Genomic DNA, 8,345 nt, shown 5'->3' on the forward strand with positions numbered 1-8,345 from the left:
GTTGTTATTGGAAGCATGTAGGAAGACAACAAGACGGCTTTAACCATCAATGCTTCCATGGATAACTATCCTCCATCTACAGTCCCTGACAAGTTCTGTCGCTTATCCATGTTGTGGAAACAAAAGCTTATATCCTGACTTTAAATTCATCGATTTATGGCTTATGGCTCATGGGACTATAACCATTTTGGACCAGGTAAAATGCACACACACATTTTACATAAATGATAAAACTGTTAGATCGGTACTTGCTCCTGCTATGCAGTCCAATTTACCTGAATCTAACATGCTAACAGCAGAAATATTGCGACATGACACTGCTGTAATCTGCAGTAATGGGTCTACACCCATTGTGATCCTCACCAACTTCTACAATTGCGTCATTGAGAGCCTCCTGACCAGCATCACTGTGTGGTACGGCAGCCTGACCGCGATGGACCGCAAATGCCTACAGAGAGTGGTGAATACTGCAGAGATCACCAATTCTCCACTGCCCTGTTTGCAGAGCATCTACAACCACAGAGTCCTGAAGGAAAGCTGCGGCTATCATCAAAGACCCCACCCACCCCCAGCATGGACTGTTCAAACCTCTGCCCTCACGCCGGAGGTACAGTAGCATGACGTGCAAGACCTCCAGATTAAAGAACTCCTTCTTCCCCACCGCAATCAGTTCTTAATCAGAAATGACTTCACACTTCAGACAGTACAGACATGGGTACAGTAGTGTGATGTTTAATTCCACTGATAAATACCTTTCCTCAGGAATAACCTGCATACTGCTCCATATTTACACCCCACTGTCACTTTACTGTAGCACGTCTACACTCGCACTATTGCACTTTACCACTGATTTCTGCTGCAGATAATCTTGTTTCTGTCCAGGCACAACACTATCCATACCACTGTAATTTATACATTGTACATTTATTCATTGTAACCTCTGGTGTAAATTTAAGAACCTCTACTATAGTAGCTTATATTTATTAAGTGTGTATTTCTTGATCAATATGTGTGCTTGTATATATATTCTTAGGTATTTGTTAAGGACATATTTGGCATTCTTAGCGAGGAGAAAAGTAAGTTTTTCATTGTATCTAAGAAAACCTGTTCTGTTTCCTCTGTGCAACACTTTGAACTAGAACTAAAGAAAACCCTGGAGAAGACTCTACAGCTTCCCAGTCCTCCGGAGTATGTGATCTATACAGATGGTGAGCTGGAACTAGCTCGGAAACACTATTTTGAGATGTTCCACAATGGTAGAGAGGGAGAAGCTGCCATGTCCAAAGAGCCAAGATGCAGGCTGGTGAGAAACACTGTCACCAGCATGATTTCAATCTTCAGAGCAAGTCAACAAGGAGAGAAGTTACAGTACCCTTCCAAGTATAATGTTACTGCCATGGCTAAAACTAGGAGTATTATCCCATGCTACAGGATAACGACTTACCTGCCAAATATGTATGTGATTAATTTTTTTTCACATTTCAGATTTCTGAAATTATATACATGACACTAAATTTCAAGATCTTATCCCTCGAAAGAGGCAGGGTCCCACACCAGAGAGGGGCCATAAAAAAAGGCACCACATCGAGTTCTTACCAAGTGACCAGGGAGAAGATTATGATGCAGATTCAAGTGGCGGATCAACGATTCTTTTGCCACCAGCGAGCAGTTCTAATGCTGACAGTTCAGGTACTTATGGCAATAATGATGGACATGATGGCTGGATCACATTGATAGTTTGGGATGTCTCGATATATTACTTTTACATTTAAACTTGATTAGGTTTTGACCTGTTGTGGCAGGACATGACTTTTCAATATTCATCTATTTGACTTTCTATAGAATAATCATGATCAATGTATATAAATGTATAACAATGTTAGGCTTGCTGGCTGAAACATCATTTAGATTGATATTTGGATCCAGTTACTGATTCTGTATTTTCCCCTTTAGTCAACATGGATAGTCTAGCAACACAGGCCAGGCATTATAAGACTCTGCAGGAGCTGTATAAGAAGCCAAAACCCAACCAAGATGCTGTCCGCCAAATTCTTGACCTTGAGTTTCAATCAAGAAGAGCCTTCATTGACAGTGATGTTCTGAAAGAAGAAGATAGGCCAACAAATATTCTAGAGGCATATCCATGTTTCAAGGAGCTTCACAATGTAAGTGATTTACTTTTTATCATGGCTTTCCTACAAAGTAAGCACTGGTGCGGGTTTTAACATGTTCTTACCCAGGATCCGCCGTAGCTCATCCATCACCTATGGTGCAAGTACATCAACAAATTCATAACTGAAGTAAAGGCGAGATGGGAGGACTTCTGCTCCATGATTCAGTTGTATGGTCTTTGGAAGGAGGTGTTAAAGCCACCGAAGAACCAGAATAGGGGTTAGTCATTGTGCCATCTTTAATACACCATGTAGCTGTTTTCAGAGACATAAATATGAATATGATTGTGTATGATGGTGCTGATTAAATAAAACTGGAATAATAGCGCTGTTCATGGTGACAATTTTGGTGGCACTCCCCACACTCTTCCCTTCACCAACTGCGCCACCCAAGAAGCTGGGACATGCCAGTGAGGCATTGCTCCATGTCCTTCAGGTCAGAGCTTGTTCATATTGTTATCAGTTAATATACAGATAGATACTTTATTGATCCAAAAGGAAATTAGGCAATGTATGTGTGCAAGGGCTTTCACTTAGCATTTTGACAATTTCTTCTGGCCTTTTTAAGCATCTCTGTTTCTAAAAATAATAGAATTTACATTTGAAAATTGATACTGAAATTTCTGCAGCATTATTTTGGTCAGAGGACAGGATTGCCTGCCAAAATACAAATACAGACCAATTTCTACAGGAAACATTAATAAATTGATAAACATAACTAATTACTAATTAACTAAAATTAACATCATCAAAATCATAAAAATGAACAAATACAAACTGGAAGTAAGTTTTAAACCATTACAGTTGCAGTATCTGTCATTGCCCAAAGTATGTAGAGAATGACTACAAGTTATTCTTGTCAATTATTTCATTGGCAGGCATATCTGACATTTTTTGGAGGGCATTTTTCAACCTAAAGCAGGGGTGGCCAACCTGCGGCTCTTTGCCTGGTTTCATGCGGCTCCCCAGCCGGTCCGCGGGCTCACCGGCACAAACGGGGCGACACACTGCTACATTTTCGTGGTGCGCGGTTAGTTTACAAGCCTAGCGAGCCGCTAATACTTTTTAAACCGGCGTAGTGGAAAACACGCATTTGACTGTCTTCACAGCTAATAATTTCTTTGTGCTCTTTGTGTTTGTTTGCAAATTGTGTAACTTTTGTACCCAGAGTGTTCTGTGTGTGGCTTAGGGTTGGACTATGTGTCGTAGTTTATTGTATATTGCCAGAAGGGGGTAAGTGCCGTTTTTTTTTGGAGTATATGTCTTGTTTCTCCTGTTTTTGTGTGGGTTAGGGAGTAAGTGTAGTCGCCTGTTCTTTGGTTGTTTTGTACTTGTAGCCAGTTTTGTACTTGGGAGTGGGCTTTTCTTTGGTTTGTTTGTTATTTTGGCCTGGCTTACCCCTGGAGAGATGGCTTGCTGTACAAAATAATCTTTGCATGTTATAGACTAAGAAAACCCTTGTGTTTTGTGTACACTTTTCTTAAACTAATCTGGTTGCCTTTGGAGGAGAAACGCAACATGGTGTCTCAGTAGTCCTTTTTTTCTTTAGCCAACAGAAGAGGGGATATTTTTAGAGGGTATTTTTTGCAGTGTACACACCACCCTGCACTCCCATTGAGTTAGATCCAACTTTTTGTGCAAAGAAAAGCAAGCACTCAACACAAAAATATATTAAATAATTAATGTGCTTATGTCTGGAACAGTGACAATCTATAGCCATGATGAAGGCTCTGCTTGAGATGTTCCTATCGCCTGTGGCCCTACCCAAGAAGTTGGGACATGCGAGTCAATTGTGCATGTTCTTGAGGTAAGACATCTGAAAGAAATGCCTAAGGCCTCATATGTGAAAATTATATGAACTATTAGACACGATTCAGTTAGGGAAGGCCTTCTGGAATAAGTTTTTGCTTGTGGTGTGCTTTTGATAAAATAAAGGTTGTCTTGCATGAGTAGTGAATTGAACTCTAGTTTTTTGTGTTGATGGCCAAGGTTGTGTTCTCTATCTTGTGTAATGGTGAATTCACCATTCCATTTCAACACCAAGGTTTGCATCTCCTAGTTTGATTGCAAATTGTATGATAAACTTCATAACTATTCGAAACCAAATTCAGATTCAAATATACATGCATGTTTCAGACAGTATTATTCCATACTCATTGATTTTGTTACACAGGGTTCCCGCGGGGTCTTAAAAAGTCTTAAAATGTCTGAAATTAAAAACTTTAAATTTAAGGCCTTAAAAGACTTTAAAAACAGCCAGATTTTCATCCAAGGTCTTAAATTTAATTTAGTCAGGTCTTAAAATTTTACCTTAGTTAATTTTAGAAAAGTGTAGTTTAATCGAAACGTCCGGAAGTCAGTTCTGTGTTGTCTGTGTTTGTGCGGGGCTACAGGTGTTGGTACGTGTTAATTAAACTACAAAACCCATAATAACCGCAGGCAGGAAACGGCCCTTGTCACGAAAAGCCTTCACGCAATTTTGTGCCTCATCACCGCCGTCTTCGCTATCGTCAGTGCCGGGTCCCGCCGGACTCCACCGCAGTATCACTAGTGCTTCGGCTAATGATATTCGGGCTACATTAGGATAGAGTGACGGCAATGTTCCCTGGTTCGAATATCGCGAAAAAGTTTTCGTGTGGACTAAACAAATAGCATATATAGCTAGATTTGGCTTGGCAGACTTCATCAAGAGAGAGTTGATACGCTCTTACCGGGCCGTATGTGTTAATGTTCGATGAAAGCTTTAATTCAACCACAAAATCCAAACAGCTGGATCTTCATGTTCGGTTCTGGAGCAATGGATATGTGCAATCGAGGTACATGGGCTCTCATTTCATGGGCCATGAAACAGCGCAGGATCTACCAAAACTTATCAAAGTAAGTGATCCTTACTTATGCTCCACAGTCTTCTTTTCAATGTGTTAACCATTTTATACAATTAGGCTACAATACAAAAACATCTCAGAACCATGTACTGTTGAGTTAGAGAAATGTTTCAATGCATGCTAAATCCCAGCTAGAGGAAATAAAAATATATTTACTGTGTTAAATCATGTAAAATGTAAAAAAAAAAAAAAAAAAACTATGCCCTGTAGATGGGTTATGTCATGTTTTGAAACATGTTCCATTGTCCCATGCTCTGTTTCATGGATTGCACATGGTTTTATTTACATTGTACTGATGTATTGCCTTTTAGTGGGCATATATACATAGGGTAAAAACAGGTAGTGTGTCCCAACGTTTTCAATGTTAACATTCAAATTCATATTCAGCATGGCTAGACAAAGTAAGTTGGTTTCATCGGGATAATAAATAGAAAAGAAGGTAGGGGGTTAAAAAAGTTTTGTGTGTTTTAAGATACGGATGGCCTGGGGAACGAAAATTCTGAGCCTTTATTTAATTAGTTAATTTTATAATTTCATTTATTTCAGTAATTTAACCAAAATGTAACATTTAATAAATTTTATCAGCTGCAGGGTGTGAGGATTTTGGTCAAACCATGCCTTAGACATACTTGAAGATAGGCTGAGTCTACATGTTGTTAAATGTATAATGTGTGTATGATTATTTAATTTGATGGTGTACGTCTATCTTTTTATTTCTTATTTTCCATCAAGGAGGTGGAGGCAGAAAAGATGCAAGAGGACACAACTGGCACACACAGACTCATATGTGACTGTCACAATGCATGGAGGTGTCACAGGTTCCCCTCACCAAGGAACTCTTAGCATCTGTGGGTGCAGCACGGTCAAAATACTGACTCTTTCTGGATCAGGAATGAATCAGGAAAGAAAAGGAATCCCAGAGCCAGAAAAGAGAGCTGACTGAGCAGTCTTTAGAGGACCTTAAGAAAAGGAAGAGAAGCTTGGAAGACGTGTCCACCTGTCTTGCTAGAGTGGCAAATTCTCTTGCAGAAGAAGCTGAGGGCAAGACTGGATCCAAGATGGCTCAGCTCCTTTCCAAGTCAAATGCCCTGAGAAGGGCATACAAAGAAAAGCTTGCCCAAGTCAGAATCCTTGAAACTGAGATTGGTACTGAAAAGGAAGAACTCAGAGATATGTAGGGTGAGGTTATATGTAGATATGCTAGTGTTGTGTTGGTAAGGTTGCTTGGGTTGAGAATGTTACTATTTTGATTATCTGTTTTAATATTGAATTAATGTAATCCTGTAACTAAATTAATCAAAAGTAAATGTTTTAAGAGTTTCTGGGATCATTGGATTGTTTGTGGTAATATGTTGTGTTGGTCTTAAATTTCACTGAGAATGGTCTTAAAAGGTCTTAAAAAAGTCTTAAATTTAACTCACTGAAACCTGCAAGAACCCTGTTACAGCCCACAGAAAACCCAAACCCCTACCTTCAGAGAAGACTAGTCTTCAGTCCAGTTCTGATCATTTGTGATGGCAACTGCATGCTGGCCATTGGGTCTACACCTGTGACAACCCTTCCAAAAGAAAACAGACACAGGTGTGCTCTATCTTTTAGCATACTACTACACATTTCATCTGACCTATCCAAAGTGCATCGCAACACTCCTGTCAATACTGCAAACAGAAGTTCTGCAGGATGCCATTCATGATAGGGATGTAACTTCATCCTACAAAAAAGCTGTCAGAGTGGAAAAAGTTCATTGGGGAGTAGTGAAAAGAGTCCTATGGCCATGCAGCAGTCACCATCATCAGTAGGGGTGTAACAAATGTGTAATGCGAGTTGATTTATATAACTGATTAATTGGCATAGTCAAACTATTCAGAACAAAATAAAAAATTGGGTTTATTCACAATTTTGCTATTAAAACAGTTGAGTGGTATGCATGACATTGTCAGGGCAGGCCCCAGCACTGCCCCGCCTATGACCACCAGAGAGAGCTCGCGATCTACTTCACGCAAACGCAATCAGCGAAGATGACTCTCAGCTGTCTTGCTCCCTTCTTAGGGAGGCTCGCTGCAGTGTCTCTTTGCTGAGTTGTTTTCTCTCAAGCAGTCAGCCGGTAACACTCTCTGGTAAAGCATTCCATGGTTTTTGTCGTCTCTCTCCGCTTTCACTGTTTTCAAGTGTGTTCACTTCTGCACCCTTTTGGGTCTTCTCAAGTTTTTCCCCCACTGTATTTTCTCTCCAGTTTTACTCTCCGATCGTTTAGGGAAGTTCTATTTTTTGCCGTTTAGATTGGCGAGCCGGTTCTTCCCCCGATGGTTTTTGTTTCCCTTTGTAAACTTACCTCACGTTGATTTATTCTGCGTTTCTTTTTATTCTTGGTTTCATTTTCTTTTGTTGTTTATGTTACAAGTCCCAAGCGTGGAGACCCGTATGGCTGATTATATTCCTGAAAAACAGGGTTAAAAAGGATGACGACAGACAACACGGCTTGTTTCACGAACGCCTCTCTGGTCTCTTTATTTAAAAATGTTCTCTCTCAATAAATTCCTTTTCTGGGTTTAGTCCCAGTACAAACTTCCATTCAGTTTGAAACAAACATAAAATCACAAAGCCAGACACATTTATCAAACAAACACAACGATAACTGTAGCTTTCCTGATACCTTAGCTCTTATTCGTTACACTACGCTGAATGTATGCCTACCGGAGTTGTACCATCGTCTCATTTTAGGCACGTCGGTTTTCCAAAACATTACAGCATCATTAACTCACATTTTGAACGAGAAAATATTACTAGTCTCACACAGAGTATTTCATATACTAAGTAAATGACACTTGAATATTGCTGACTGAATGTCCGTTACATAGGTGCTCGAGACCAAAAACAAGAGAAGCTCACTAAAGAAGTGTATGGTCTGAGTTCTGGCTGACCTAAATTGGGATAAGTAAATCTCTGAGCTGGCCTCCTCTCCCGCGTAGACCTCCTGCCCAACTGACACTGACTATTAGTATTAGGGGTATTAGTAAAATACTAGTAAAATTAGTAGTAGTAAAATTAGTAAAAAAAATAAAATAAAATTTGTATTAGTAAAATCTACTGCATTAAACCAAACAAACACATCAAATGAAACCAAATATATATATATATATAAACACAAATGTGACCAAACTTTGTGAATGTCACATTTACGTACTGCACGTTGATTCTTTCCGCGTTTCTTTTGTTTGTGCGCTGCATTTTCATAGGCTACTTACCACACGTTGAGTTTTTCCACGTCTATATTTTGTTTTCTTCTGTT

At 39.6% G+C, this 8,345-nt stretch overlaps 1 pseudogene; it reads left to right on the plus strand.

The window, feature by feature from the left end:
• The first annotated feature begins 286 nt into the window (after positions 1-286).
• LOC143491198 (uncharacterized) lies at positions 287-8,042 on the plus strand (annotated as a pseudogene).
• The last annotated feature ends 303 nt before the right edge of the window (positions 8,043-8,345 follow it).

The sequence above is a fragment of the Brachyhypopomus gauderio genome, unplaced genomic scaffold, assembly GCF_052324685.1.
Source record: "Brachyhypopomus gauderio isolate BG-103 unplaced genomic scaffold, BGAUD_0.2 sc72, whole genome shotgun sequence".
In the NCBI taxonomy this organism is placed as follows: Eukaryota; Metazoa; Chordata; class Actinopteri; order Gymnotiformes; family Hypopomidae; genus Brachyhypopomus; species Brachyhypopomus gauderio.